This window comes from Pteronotus mesoamericanus, unplaced genomic scaffold (genome assembly GCF_021234165.1).
Source record: "Pteronotus mesoamericanus isolate MK-2021 breed Mesoamerican mustached bat unplaced genomic scaffold, CSHL_Meso_final scaffold_1186, whole genome shotgun sequence".
NCBI classification, from domain to species: domain Eukaryota; kingdom Metazoa; phylum Chordata; class Mammalia; order Chiroptera; family Mormoopidae; genus Pteronotus; species Pteronotus mesoamericanus.
The window spans coordinates 10,763,771-10,779,493 of record NW_026555302.1 but is presented as its reverse complement, the minus strand read 5'-3'; the positions used below and the strand labels follow the sequence as shown (position 1 = coordinate 10,779,493).

General features: G+C 43.4%; 1 pseudogene; it reads right to left on the bottom strand.

The window, feature by feature from the left end:
• Positions 1-11,315: 11,315 nt before the first annotated feature.
• LOC129081932 (TIP41-like protein) lies at positions 11,316-12,080 on the bottom strand (annotated as a pseudogene).
• Between the last annotated feature and the right edge of the window lie 3,643 nt (positions 12,081-15,723).

Here is a 15,723-nt window from a genome sequence, read left to right as displayed (position 1 = left end):
TTCCTCTTCCTCGGGCTCCTGCCCGCCCCGGAGACTGGGGCGGAGACCAGGGCGGAGCCCCGGGGCGAGGCCCCTCCTTCCGGGGGCGGGGCCATCTGAGGGCGGGGCCCGCGGGGGAGGGAAGTTCTGAGTCACCCACCGCCGACGCCCCGCCGGGCGGCTGGCGACGCGCTCCGCCCGGCCCCGGAGCGCAACTCGCCGGGAGTCGGCGAACAGGTTCCTCCGTCTGCCCGGCCCAGTCCCGCGCGCCCCTGCGCCCGGCGGGCAGGTGGCCAGGCCGGGAAAATGAATTGGGAAATTCCTGACGGTGCCATCCCACCCCGCACTACCTCAACCCCCTTGGCTTTCTCAGCTCTGGTCCCCTCGCCCTCATTGTTCCTCTGCATTAGCTCGCCTCCCCCACCCCAGAAGAAGTAGCCTCCCTTCATGTTATGCAGGTTCTTCCTCACACCAGCTTTGCCCTAGGCACCCCCCCTTAAGAGTCCCCAAAGAGTTCGCCCCCCCCCCATCAGGGCGAGCCGGCCCAAGACCTGCAGACTCACGGCTCCAGAACGTGTCCCCAGGCCCCTGAGAGCATAAGCGCTCCCTGGGACAAAGGGCGGGGGTGGGGAGGGGGCAGGAAAAGCATCGGCTCCTGCAAGAGCTCCGGGACCCAGGAGCTGACCTCCTGAGGGCTGCAAGTTTGCGCTCCCTGGCGGAGGAGGAGTCGTGCCGCTCCGCGGTGATGGGAGGCCCCTGCAGAGCAGTTCGGTGGAGCCCGGTCCTGGCGTGGCAGAAGGGAGACATGGAATGCTTCCCGCGCCATGCAATGCCAATTTCACGATAAATTGTCTTGTTAGAACAGAGAGGGCAGACGGTCCACAAAGAAGCGCCCAGGTGGTAGGTCTCTGCATTGCCCCCCCTATCTTTTTTTTTTTTTTTTTTTTTGCCGAGGGCGCGGGGACGTTGCTTTCCGGTCCTCCCGGCACAGCTCGCATCGCCAGCACCGAGGAGAGTGCTGTACTCTATTTAGAGACGCTTCTGCCTTTATCGTGATAAAATCCAGTCTCTGTGACAGAGAGGGTCCTTCCTATGATCTGTAAGTAATACATCACGCGCCTTCCTAAACTCTGAGCCAAGGGAGGGTGCTTTTTAAGGGGCTGGGACCGTCCTGCTACTCAGGTTTCCGCTTCATTTTAGGCGACCTCTTGATGTCTTTCTGTAGATGGGAAAGGACGGCCTTTGAAGTGAACTGAATCTGTAACCTTGTCTTCCACCTCCTAATTAGTAACCCCAGGCCTACAAAGCGCACGTTTCCAGCTCCCACAGAGGGATTAGGCTCGCGAGCGCCCACCCAAAGGCTGCCTCCCACCCCGGCAGCCCAGCCTCGGTCCTCGGCTGGGGAAAACAGATTAATCTGCTCCTGCTCCTCCTCCTCCTCCTCCCTTCTTTTCACTCCCAGGGAACCTTCCATAACAGAAGGGTTTAGCGGCTGTTGCTAGGCAAACATGCCAACTTAAGTTGCTTAGGGGAAGCCAGTAACTTCCATTACCACCTAGCAACCTAGATAATATAATTCTTTGAACTATTAATAGTAGGGCCTCAGTTGGTATAAAGCTTCTTCGAGGTCCCCTTAAAAAAATAGAATTTGAAGTTAAACTTATTTCATCAATATTGCAGTTAAAAAACAAGTTTAACACGAAGCAGCTTCCCAAAATCCGTTTTAATGATATAATTAAACACACCTTTGGCAGAAAGAAGAGCAGCTTTGAAGAAAACACTGAAGTGTTTACAATAAAAACTAATCTACAAGGAGTCATTTATATGCTTTACACTCCCCAGTTAGGCCAAACATGTAAGATGCAGAGAATAATTTGTCGAGACTGAATCTATTTAGAAGAAAGACAATATGGTTACTCAGTGTCGGGGTGGGGGGTGGGGAGGAGATATTCTGGGTTTTATTCCCAAATTAATTCTGTAAGACTTTTAGCAAGTCAATGAAGCTCCTTTTTTCTCATTATGCTGTTTAAAAGTTTTTGTTACATTATTATTTATGTAATAGTAACATTTTTCAGGGTGCTGAAAATTAATATAAATAAGATTAAATAAGATATGTTAAAATTTAAGTTATGTATATTTAATCTTTTAAACACCTAAAATTGTATAATTTGTTTTAATCCAGTGAATATTGTGTTAATACAGTGAAATGATGTTTGAGAAATACCTTGAACTAAGGTAACACAGTAAAAATGAATTACTGAAGACAAACAGATTAAATGTTTTATAGTCATTTGTACCTAAAAATCACTAGTTTGTAGCTATAACACAATTTAACCAATGTAGCTTTATTTAATACTTTACTACTTAATTCTGATATGGAATCCCTAGAAATTGAGACTCTGCCTGGTCCTCCACCATATGATATACTATGAAAATTAAATGAGTCATTTCATAAAAAGGACTTAGAACAGCACGTGGCACATATTAAGTATTCACATTTTTAAAAAATTCATTATATATATATGTTATTATAGTCTTTGGTTTCTTGATCAACTGAGGATGTCATCAAATACATTTTTGCTCTTAGCATGACCTCTGAAAAATATTGATACTATTTTTTAGATCACATGCCAATCAGAGTAATGTCTTAAGGATTTCTTTCGATGTATTTTCTCGATGTACAGACAAACGATATGCCTGTGCTATGTTGTTTTTCCTTAGATTATGTATGTGTGTATGTATTCATGAGAATAACCTATGTTTTCAGGTTGTGCTGAGTGATGTTTTTTAAAGCTACTGTATTCCTTAACATGGCTCTGTAATGTGCAATTGTCAACCTAAAGCGCTGTTTGTCACATCAAGGCTAGAAAAGGCTTTGGATAGCAACCCACTTATTTCAGCAAATGAGAGAATCTGAGAAAGGTTGCATGGATCGTATATCTGACCCCGTATTTATAAATACTATGTTATTTTGGAGGAGCCTGGAGAGCTGGAAAGGCTGGGATGGGAGGAGAAAACACAAAGATGAATGTGTCATGTGTCCCTGCCTTAAAAAAATTTAACAGTGTAGTAGGAGAAATACAATAAGGCAAGTCAATGAGTACAGTATAAAGGAGATCACTGCATAGAAACTAAAAGTTCTGTGAAAAGGCAGAAATACTAGGAATCTTCATTCTAATGTTACAGAACTACTTTTTGATGGGTGGCAATACTATGTATGACATAGATGTGTACCCAGTGGCACAGAAGTACAATCAGCTCTCCATTCAATGTGGGTAGTGATGAGGAAGAATAAGGAATGGGAAATGGGAAGTCTGAGACTAGAGTTTGGATGAACTAAAAGCCTGGTTAAAGTACGGCTCGGACCTCTTCAGTGTAAATCATCTATGGGGGGGGGAGGGGGAATGACATCCTCAAACAGGAACAGACACAGGCAGGGAGTCCTGGGGTTGAGTCATTTGCATTTTCTGACCTGCTTCAGGTAAAATAAGGGTGGGAGGCACAGTGAGGCCTCTCCGTCCCCTACACCTACACAGACTGTCCGTAACCTACTCCCTCCCCAGCCCACACCTATTACCCGTGTTCGTTCAGCTACATCTCTAGGAAACAAATAAGAAGTTGAGGAAGGTGTCCTGAGCAATTACACTGAAGAAATATGAGGAAACCAGTAGTTTCTGACCTACCCTTCACCTCTAGAGTCTAGTCACAAACCAGGCCCAAGTCATCATCTACAAACTAGGGTGAATGGGCTGCCTTAGGTTGCGTTAGGTTGCCTTAAATTCAGGGTAACGATCCCATGCCATCATGGCAGATGTAATCCAAGTCAGTTCCGAGATTTCTGGAACCAGGTCCCCGTTGACGTGATTTGAAAAGAGCTGAATAAAATGATGTTTCTGAGTCCCACCTGAAGTTACTTCCCAGCTGACCCACCTCCCATGAAGGCCTCCCACTCAACATTGAGCGTGTCTGAACCTCAACTGACCTTCTGAGACTTGTCTTAGGGTGACAGGAAGCAACACCCCTTTACTAAAAAGGCCTCAAACAACTTCTGGCAAAGAGGCCCATTCTAGGCACTACTTGAAAGTGTCATAAGAGAAAGCAGCTCTACTTTTCGCTGGACCAAACTGTGGAATACTGTCATCCTTCACAACTGCGTTGGTCGGCTAGGGCTGCCGTGACAAATCCCACAGACCAGGTGACTTAAACAGCTGCAATTTTCTCAAAATTCTCTGGAGGCTAGAAGCTCAAGATCAGGCTGAAGGCAGGTTAGGTTTCTTCCAACATTTTCCTCCTTGGCTTGTGGAGGCTGCCTTCTCTCTCTTCACATGGCCTTCACTTTGTGTTTGTGTCCTCATCACCTGTTCTCGTAAGGACACCGGGCGTGTTGGGTCAGGGCCTATCCATGTGACCTAATTGTATCTTAATTACCTCTTTAAAGGCCCTGTCTTCAAATAGCACCACATTCTGGGGGACTAAGGTTTAGGACTGTCACATGGGAATTTTAGGGGGAGGAGTGGACACAATTTAGCCCATAACAATAATAAATGCTCACTTTAAGAATATCATATTCATAAATAAAAGGTACGCTTATGAATGTACAATTTTAAATATAGCCAGTTAAATCTGAAGCATTTCTTTTTCTAATTACTCCTTGCATCATACAATATCAACGCTTTTGAGGGTATAAGTTAGCAACCAGGAATAGGATACTAAAATAAAAAATTGATTACTCAACATTATCTGAGTCATACCACCAGATACTAGAAAGCACGTACCAGAATACAAATAGACTCAAGACTAATATGAAAGGATTACTATTTATATAGCTAGTAATTTGAACCTCATTTAGAGTTCTGTCTTGTGTAAAGAAACAATTCTAGATATATTGAGGTCAAATATATTTTGTAATGAAATAATATCATTTAACACAAATATATGTTCAATATCTGTTGGGCACTCTTAGGTTTACCATGTCAGGAGTACCCAGGTAAGAAAAAGTTGGACATAACATGTGGAAATCATTCCGGAAAACTGAACTTGAAAGTGTGCTTTAAGCAAGAAGGAGAGGAAACGCCTTCTTTTTGCCCCAAGCATTACTTTCCAGGATCTGGACCTGGGGGAGTCTTTAGAGTTCTTCACAATGTTCCAAGAGGTTGGAGATGAGTCTGCTCCTTGGAGGGAGGTCACAACCCAGACAGAGAGATGTCCCTGTGGTAGAGTTCTCATTGAAGGTGAATATTCATCTTCATGGTACTCCATGAGTTTATCTCGCTCTTCTGTTCTCTACCTTTGAAGAAAGTGTCGTGCAAAGGTTTCAGTCTCTCCTCAGCTGCGCTACCCTGTACCAGCAGGAGAGCTCTGCAGCCACACTTGGGCCAGCCTGTGTCTGGCAAGCCAGCGCAGCGTCTGTGATGGGAAATGCCTGCAGCTCTCCCCGAGGGAAAGCAGTCTCAAGGGACAAGAGTCAGGGCCCTTCTCCACGCAGACATTTGTCTTCTCTTGTTAACCTTGGACACCTGGAAAGACCTGGTGCCATCCCTTGCTCCACTTCTTACTGGTTGTGTGAGCTTGTACAAGCTACACTTAGGAAGTTTTGATTTCCTTTACTCTAAGGGTTGTAAAAATGTCTAAGACGGGTTTTAGGAGATTAAAATGAGAAAATACATGGAGACCCTCAAGTACAATGGTAGACATCTAAAAGATGCTCAATGAATGGGCGTTATTTTTAAATTATACTAGGTCCAATGTGCCGTATTAGGCTGGTGATTCTCTGTTTTGCTGTGAACTTTTAAAAACTATTTCTCCAGCTCTGACACTAGAAATTTTGATTTGAGGTGTGGGGGTGGGGCCAGGATCTTCATTCTGGGGGGATTCTACAGGTGATCCCATCTTACCATCTGAGGTAAGAACCACTGACGTAGATCAATGGTCAGCAAGCTTTTTTGGTAAATGGCCGGGTAATATATAATTAAGGCTTCACAGGCTATATGACTCTGTTACAACTCAGCTCTGCCACGATAGCAGGAAACCAGCCACAGACTGTGTAAACAGATGAGCATGACTGTGTTTTAATAAAACTTTATTCACAAAAACAGACAAGAAGAGGTGATGAGCTGCATTTGGCCCCCCAGGCTGTTGTTTGCCAACCCTGTCTTATATGAAGAGAGACTGTATTTGCTATAGGCAAGGGAAGTATTTTATTATTGCTATGTTCAACAGCAGCATTAAAAGCCTTACACGTCATGACCAATGTCTGGTGTTAAACGCAAGTAATTAAACAGACAGAGCCCCTGTCTTCCAAGGAATTAGTAATCTCAAACAACAACAGCACAGACATAATATTTATGAGTCCTCCTGAATGAGGAACGTTCACATAAACAAGATGACTCTACAAGGCTAAATGTGAAACCGAGTTCAGGGCTGGGTAGATTGTTCTAATGCTCTGATTTACAAATAGCAGATAAGATAATAGAAAAAGCCCAAGGGCTCATTCAGGAAGCAAGGTAAAGAGGAGAACAATGCCCCAGACTGGCTCCCCCTTTTTCCACAAGAGGCTATAAGGGAGCATCTTTTTAAAAGGAGTCCTTTAAATAGGACTTCGTGGTTCTCCACATGGATGAATTGGCTCCTCCCAATCGTAATCTCTCTGGTAAAATACCCTATTGTCTGAGTCATCCTCTGAGGTTAGGGACTGTGTTATGGGTATAATTGAGTGATGCTTGTGACCATCTCCTTCCTTTAACCTGCAACAAAGAAAAAGGTTTCCCCTTCTCAACAGGAATACCAGTAAACATAGAAGAAAAGCCAGTGGATCAATTCGTGTGTGTGTGCAAGTGTGTATGTGTGGGTTGGTTTAAATCAAATGATTGCTGATTTCATAACCTATTGCCTATGATCATAGAAATGATGCAATAGTTGCTGTTGCAGCAGGCAAAATTCCCTTATATCTCCTCATATTCCTGAAAGATGGACACACATAATGAATACTTGTGATATTTTCGTTGCCCAATATCTTGCCCTCCCCTCCTCAGATTGTTTGGGAATTGCCCACTGGGGAGTTCTGGTGGGTGGCAGGACCTCCTCTCCCACTGCAGGGCCCTGAGTGTTCAGCTGCTCCCCCTGTGCCCTCGGCCCTGCCCCTTGGCGACCCTAAAGTGAGGGGAAGCGACCTAGGCTTCCTGGCCGACTGGAGGCTCTCCCGTGGGACTGTGACTCTGGACTGAGTTATACAAGAGTAAGGAGAATCCAACCCACTAGTGTCTGTGATACCCGCAGCCTGGTGGGACAATGGCAGCAGACAATGGCAGCATTCACTGGCAATGGCCGTTGTAGGCCTGATTTTAGCCATGGTTCTGGGGATCTAGTCTCCCTCGATTGCCTTCCTTACCATCAAAACGGTGAGCCACTCAATGTTCTTCCAGAAAATGCTCTTTTTGCTTGCTTAGTTAGCCACTGAGATAGGTTAGCACATGAGTGGAAGGGTGCAGAAGTCCAGGGAATGCAGAAATGATCCGTTTTCCCATTTCTCATATACTTGTCCTTCACTCGGTTTAACGGAGTTACCCATATTTTTTCTTTCTCCGGGCCCTGATTTTTAGGATCCTAGTCATTAGCGTCTCAGCTCGTGTCCATCTGTATTCATTTTAGTTAAACTGAAGTGCAGGTGTCCTGAATTAGGTTTCCTTTTGTTAACTAAGTTCACTGATTATACCCAAATAATAAGCACTCCTCTCAAGCTTTTGATTTGAAATGTTTTACTCATTCTGCCAAAAATGTTTAGTGTCTGCATTAACAGCAAATACAGTACAGATTTCTCAAGGGGAAAGGTTCCATATTAATCTCTTTTAGCTAAAAATTATGAATGCAAAGTGCTTTTCATTTTTTTCTTGAATTCCTTTTGCTAATAAGAACTGCCTAATCAAGGGTTTCATTTGGGGCAATCAAAACCCTCCTTGCTAAAACTACTATTTACTGATTTTAGGGAGAGAGGAAGGGAAAAACAGACAGACAGACAGACAGACATCAATTTGCTGTTCCACTTATTTATGCATGCATTTGTTGATTCTTGTATATGCCCTGAATTGGGATCAAACCTGCAGCCTTGGAGCGGGACAACGCTCTAATCAGCTGAGCTACTCAGCCAGGATGGAATAAGGATTCTTTTTAAAATTTTTGCAAAAGTATTTCATCTACCACAATGGAAGTGTTCATGTGTAATTCTTTTCTGCGAGATTCATAATCTTGTTTCTGCAACATTTAATCCAGCCTCCTGTGTTCTCAGTTGATGATATATATTCCCAATCACACAGAACAAAACTCATTTGCATCTATTTTATTACAAACAACCACAATAAATACTTAATGACCTGTTATGTGCCTGTTACTATGCTGCGGTGATGCAGAAGTGGACAAGACAGGCAGATTCTCTTCCTTGGGAGAGCTTCGTGTTAGTTTGGCAGGGAAGATAGGATGCTTAAAAATAGTTGAATAACCACAAGTTTGAAGGCCAAAGTACATGGCATACTTAAAAGTGAGAATGGACGTAGTCTGAGATGAAAAGAGAAGGCTTCCTCAAGCGCAACATTTAAGCAGAAAGCTACAGGATGAGCAGGAATTGGCCAGGCAAAGAGAGAGCAAAATGCTTCAAGCAGAGGGAAGAGCATGCGCAAATGCACTGAGGCAAGGAAAAGAAACGCGTGTTTAAGGAACGAACAGAAACGCAGTTTGGCCGGAGGTAGCACGGAGATTCAGACCAGCCCTTTGCAGAGAAGACGGCTGCAGCAGCAGGCAGGCAGGCATGGGCGCCCAAAGTGGGAATTTTGGATTTATTTAAAGATAGGTTTACCAGATAAAATACAGGACATCAAATTAAATTTCTATTTTAGATAAATGACACTATTTTCGTATATGTCCCAAATATTGCATCGAATGTATTTACACTGAAAAAATTGTCTGCTGCTTGTAGAAAACGCAAATTTAACTGGGCATCCCGTAGTTTTATTTGCTGAACTTGGCCACCCTATTATAACAGCAATGTGAGGTCTGAAAGGCTAAGGAGGGATATGATAACATTTTCTTGTTGAAGAATTAGTCTCTAATTATAGAGTGGAAACTGTATTGGAGAAAGAGCGAAAGTACATGAGATCTTGATTTGTCCCTCTTTCTTGAAAACTTCTTTCTTTGCCTTCTCATGAAATCATACCTGGATGTTCTTTTTCTCCTGTTTCTCTGTTCACTACTTCCCAGTCTTTTTTAATAGATGCACCCCTTTTATTAAATGTTGGTGTTTTAAGACTGGGCACATGCAAAGTTTGCAAGGATATGGAGCAGCTAGTTCTCTTATGTGTTGTTAGTGACACCGTGAAATGCTCTGGAGAGTGCATGGCAGTTTCTTTTAAAATTAAAAACATCTGAGGTGTAGCCATCCCACTTGTGGATATTCAAAAGAATTGAAGCGGGATGTTGAAGATATATCTGCACACCCATGTTCACGGTAGCATTGGGTTCACAACAGACAAGAGGAGGGATCAACCCAAATGTCCATATACTGACAACTGGATAAAGAAAATATAATATATACACATGATGGAATATCATTCAACCTTAAAAAAGGGAAATCCTTTCATATGCTAGAACATACATGAACCTTGAGGACATTATGAAATAAGGCAGTCACAAAAGGACAGATACTGTATGATTCCATGTACATGAAGTATCTGGAGTAATTTAGATTCATGGAAGCAGAGTGGAGTGGAGGTCGCCAGGGAGGGGAGAGGCGAAATCTGGGCGATATTTAGTGGGTATAGAGTTTCAGTTTTGCTAGATCTGTTACACAACAATGCGAACACAGTTAACACCAATGAGCTGAACACTTAAATATGATTAAGATGGTAAAATTTTTACTATAATTTTAAAAATTAATTTAAAAAAGATGCTATTATACAAGGATTCAAAAATCCTGTCTATACAAGGAAGGTTTTGAAGATTGTAAATTGGATTTGCCTAGTCATGTGACCTCAAAAGAAGTAAGATATATTAATCCAGAAATATGTATTTCATTTAGGGGCAGGTTCCCAAGTCTGTAAACATCATTTTGCTTTTCATATTTGACTGGTACACAGAAGGAGTTTTTTTTCTTTTTTCTTTTACTTTTTTTATTTTTTAATCATGTTTATTCTATTACAATTGTCTCACATGCCGAGCATACTTCGCCTTTTAGGTAAGATGCGTTAAAACTCATTTTGAGATAATGCAATAAATGGAACAAAAACAGTAACAATAGCAACTAATATTAATTGAGTGCTTACTATGTGTGAGGCATTATTCTAAATGTACTGACTTGCTTAATTCTTACAACAGACTTATAAATAGGTATTATTATTATTATTACTTCCATTTTATAAAGGAGGAAATGGAAGAGAAAGATCAGGTTGCTTGTCCTGAGGTCACTCACCCAAAAAAGTGGTAGAACGAGGAACTGAGTCTTGACAGCCAGCTCGAGATTCTGGACCCTCAGGCTGTGCTGTCAAAGAGCAGGAGGAACAAAACCCACCCAAAAGACTTGGACGTGAGAAAGCATATTTTCAAGTACACTCAGCAGAAATTTTGGAACAAAACCAAAAGATCAATTTGGTTTTGAACCACCATAAAATGCTGAAGACTCAGAAATATTTGTTGAAGGTTGGAATACATTTTTAAAGAATTCCATCAGTATTCTAAATCAGCGGTCCCCAACCTTTTTGGCACCAGGGACTGGTTTCGTGGAAGATAATTTTTCCATGGATGGGGGAAAAGGGGAGGGGAATGTTTTCAGGATGATTCAAGCGCATTACATTTATTTTACACTTTACTTCTATTATTATTACATTGTAATATGTAATGAAATAATTATGCAACTCACTGTAATACAGAATCGGTGGGAGCCCTGCGCTTGTTTTCCTGCACCTGGACGGTCCCATCTAGGGGTGACGGAGACAGTGACACCTGAAGTGTGTTGCTTATGTCCACTTATGTCCAGTCTACTCTGCAATCTCGTTTTGGTGGCTGTCACTGCAGAAAACCCTGCTTCACGAAGATAGGATGTTGGAAATGGAGGCAGCCTTTTCAGTGCTTTTGTGGCAATCTCTAGATATTCCACCTTGACTTTATTTTTTTAATTTTTTTGCCTGCAACAATCTTTTCTTTTATTTTTTTTCCTTTAAGCCTACTGAAAATCTGCGCATAGACAAGGCAATTAACTCTCATAATAAAAATACCCCATCCACATAGCCAAGGCCTCCATCAGATTCCACGGCGAGCACGTGGTACGTCACAGCCTATCCCACAGGTGCATTTTCTTATAAGTCTCTGTGGTTCTGATCAATTCATTCTGGAAATATTAGCTTTTCACAAACTCCCTCCTTGATTGGTAGATACTGTGCTACTTCACTGGGCCCCACGAACAAGGAAGGCAGAACATGCATCAAATTAGCAATTTTGCTCTCTCGTGATGTGTATTCTTGTAACATGTAGGTCTTGTCGGCCTCTGGTGAAGTCTCGTGGCACTCATTCTGATAAGCCACAACAGCAGGAAAAAGCTGGGAAGGCATTACTCTAGTTTCATACTTAGACTTGAAACTCCATGATCATGAAGTTCACCCTCAAACAGGAGAACTTCTTCAAATAACTTAATCTGCTCTCTGGCTTTCAATTTCTCTGTATCTATATGACCTGTTGCAGGTATAGCCTTTAACTTGAGTGATTCTCCAAGTCATGTTCCCTTGTAGTCTGTTGTATAGGTCCCATCCTACGGTCTAATAACCTCCTTGGAGTGGTCACCCTCCATCCTATTTCCCTGCCCCTCTTCTGCACAGGCTGCTCTGAACCTTCCTTGGTGGCTGTTAAAGCATCTGAAAGCATCTGTAGCGCCAAACTCAATCCCAAAGCCAGAACAGTGCTAGATTCTTAAAACGTCTCCAAACAGCATTTTGGGGAGGGATGGCATATGCAGTTCATCAGCTAACCTCTCCGCTGACCTTCACGATGTGGGTCTTGGTGGCTGTCAGCTCCCGGGGCCTGAGGGAGATGTCTCGGTGGCTGCTCTGGAAGCCGAGGACCACCATGGCCAAAGCGGGGCTGCATGAGCTGAGCTGGACGGACTGGAGTGGCCACGGCAGTGGACCTGCGCTGCTCACCACCTGCTGTGAGACCTGTTTCCTTATAGGTAACAGACCAGCCCCAGTCCATGGCTGGAGAGTTGGGGACCCCTGTTCTAAGTCATCCAAGGAATTCGTTGGAAAACAATGTATTTCAATCTCCTAGGAGAATGTTCATGAAAAAGTATGTCATGCACATCCTTGGGCATTAACTGAGAGCTTACTAGTACTACAAAGAACTTTGCCCCCTGAAGGATTGTAGACTGTCTCTTGTACAGCTGAGAGCAAGCATCAAGATCACCTTCAATTAAGTTAGAAGCTCTGGTTCAAAAGGAGATGTCAGAGCATTTCTTGGGATCCAGTGAAGTCTCTGGAGCCCTTTCTTCCCCAGGGTTTGTGGCATAGCTCCCGTCTTCCTTTCTGCTTCGCAGGGGCCGCCTTCCCACCCGTGTTTGGCCTCACAAGGCTGAGACCTCAGGAAAAAAGCCCAGGGGCGCTTTTGGTTTGTAAGGAATCTCTGTCAATTGTGACGGGAAACAAAGCTGTGGTCAAAAGAAACTGGCAAAAATGGGGAAGTGGCAGTATTTGTGAACTTTCAACAGGTTCTTTACATTATTCCTCGTATTTTACCAGAATGAGTCAGCAGATTGAGACTTAACTAGTTTTATTATAGTCCCATCTGAAACTTGCCTTTTGCATGATTACTGTTTATGAGGACTTACATGCTGGCCACTGTTTGAAGTGTTTGACGTAGGTTAGTGTCTCAGGATGTGCTTGTGACGAGGGTGCAGTTAGCATTTTACTGTATTTGAGGAAATTAAGGAGCCCGAGGGTTGACTGCTGGCTCAGGGTGACTTTGTCAACAGTCAGGCTTCACACTGAGGCCACTCAGCTCCGAAGTCCACTGTCTTGACCACTGCCTGTGTGGCTCCTCTGGTTTAGCCACAGCTGGGACAGAGCGTCTGACAGGCGAGGTGTGTGATGGTCTGGGGGACTGAGTTGGGAGTGGGGCTCAGGAATTCTGCTCCGCCAGCCCTCTTCGGCAGAGATTTGGAAGGACCACCACTGTTCCTCAGCGTTTGTCATACCCTGGCTTTTCTCAGTTGCGTAAAGATGGGGAGTGTCTTGAAGACAATTCACACCGGCCAAACTCATAAGACACCAACACACAGCCACAATGTTATGCAATCGATTCCTTGCCCGTGCCTGGAAACTCTTGCCCTCCACCTGGGATTCTCTCTTCCTGGTATCAGGGATCCTGGAAAACAAAAAAGTGTATTAGTGAGAATAGAATTGTAGAAAGAGAAGTCAAACATTTGGCGGTTAATATTTCCTTTGGGCTCTGGAAGTGGCTGATGAAACATTCCTCTCTTATTACGCTGATGGTTCTTGCCCCCAGGTCTGATGTCTTTCTACGCAGGTCAGGGGCTGGATGGACATGTCTAGCATTTGTCTTGGCAGCTCTGGAGATGTTTGAAAATAAAAATCCTACCCACATTCATGCAACAGAGGTGGAATATAAGTGGCAGAGGTGGCATTCTCATTCATCTCTAATGTCATAGTCAGTGTGCCTCACCGGACCCCGCCATCACGGTTTAAAAGGGCGACAAAGCAGAGCACACCTGTGAGCAGCCAAGCAGACAGACGTTTACTGTGCTCTTTGGAGGGGCTTCACTCTGTGACATGCAGAATGTGTGTCCAGAACAATCCTTGCCCTCGGGTCAGTTACAGCCGCACCTTGTAGGTGTGAGCAACAAGCATGAAAGTCCGTCGCACCAACTCCAGGGGCCCAGATACCAAAAAGGTCAGAAAAGAGAAAGATAACTCCGAGCTGGCATCGCCAGGGAAGGCTTTAATGTTGATCAGAAACTTGAAGAGCCGGTTAAATTCCGATCAGCTGAGGGGAAGGATAGTGCATCCTGGTGGTTTAAAGACAGTGAAGGAGGGGACCACCTTCAAGGGGAGCGATGTGACTGAAGGGACTTCCTGCAGGGCAGGTAGAGCAGGCGCCTGGCGATAGGCCTGCAGAGCCTGAAGCGAGTGTAGACGTGATGAGCTTGGTGTAGGGGGGACGGGGGGCGGCATGGGGGGGAATGTTCAGGGAGGCCAGCCAGGGAGCTATTGACTGCAGTCATCCAGACCTGAGGTGCTGAGGGATGCAACGGGGAGAGGCAGAGGGGAGTGGATGGGAGGAACTGATACTTGGGAGGAAATATTATTAGGCCTTCATTTTCAGAGGCAGTGACATAGAAGGATGGGTTCAAAATAATGCTCAGGTTTTTCCTGTGTCCACCAATGTTTACCCAGTTTTCCCCCCTCCCTCCCTTCTCTACCTTTGAACTGCCTTCCCCCAACCATATGTAAAAGTATGGGGAGTAAGATAAGATCAAATACTTCTGAGAAGCTCTTTTTGGCCAGTTTATAACTGTTTATCTCAATGAGAAAAGGATGTCAAAAATGAAGGATTTTCATTATTGCTTTTAGACTATCTCCTTTGAACACTAACCATGTGCCTTTTTTTTCTTTTTCTTTTCTTTCTTTGTGTCTTTTTTTTTTTTGTATCCAAAAAGCAAAAAGCTGTATTTCCTTAGTCTACAACACAATTACTGTCTACTTCCTTCTTTTGTTGGTTACATGTTCACCAGGAAAGTCTCTTGAGTTCCATTATATTCCTCCAAGTAGCGTTTGACTCTTCTGCAAACACTAGTAAAAATAACGTGAAGTCACTACTCAACTTTTCATTCAAAAAATTCCAACATTCTTTACATTGTGTACCAGTGTTACATTGTGTAGACAACACTGCATTTCCTTAGTGCCTTTTATCTGGTGATCATAAAGTGCACAGCAAACATTAATTAATTCTTACAACAACCTTGTGAACTATAATTTTTACGTGTATATAGTGGATGAATCACCCAAAGGACCAGCAAAACACAGCCTTTGTGGGAAAGACTAGATTTGGCATGACTTCATGTATAAGCAACCCAGTCAAATAGTTTAGAGCAGGAAAAGTGACATCATTTTTTGTTTAACTAAAACTACCAATGGAGTTTCCTTAAGAGAATAATTATCCAAATAACGACTTATCTAGGTTTCCACCAGCAACACTTGGACTTCTGCAATAAACAATGCCAGAAAAAAAGAGGGAAGTGTTCAAGTCTATTAATAGCTACAAGCTCAATCTTATTGTCTCTCTCAAAACAAGTGCTTAGGCAACAAAACAGTCCTTGTCATTAACTGAGTTTTGAGTTGGTGTCAATGCAGAGAAAGTATGCCACAGGCTGACTCATCGACCCTTTGTTTCCTACCTAGATTTACCTGGAGAGTCTCTCCTTCAGGTGTGTAGCAGGCCACGGCCTAATTAGCTGACCAGAGATTAAATCTTCATTATTGTCAGGCAGCCTCTCTTTATAATAAAAACAAAAAAGATAATTTATAATGGCAAGTATTTATAGGAAAATGGATCTTCTTTTTCTAACTTGACTCAGTGAACAATAGAGGATCTATACCAACCTGTGCTTTCTCTGCTCAGGAAAACTGAGTTAACACCTTCTCCTTTATTGGGAGCCGACATTTATCCTGGCTTTTTAGTATAGAACATTTCAGATAT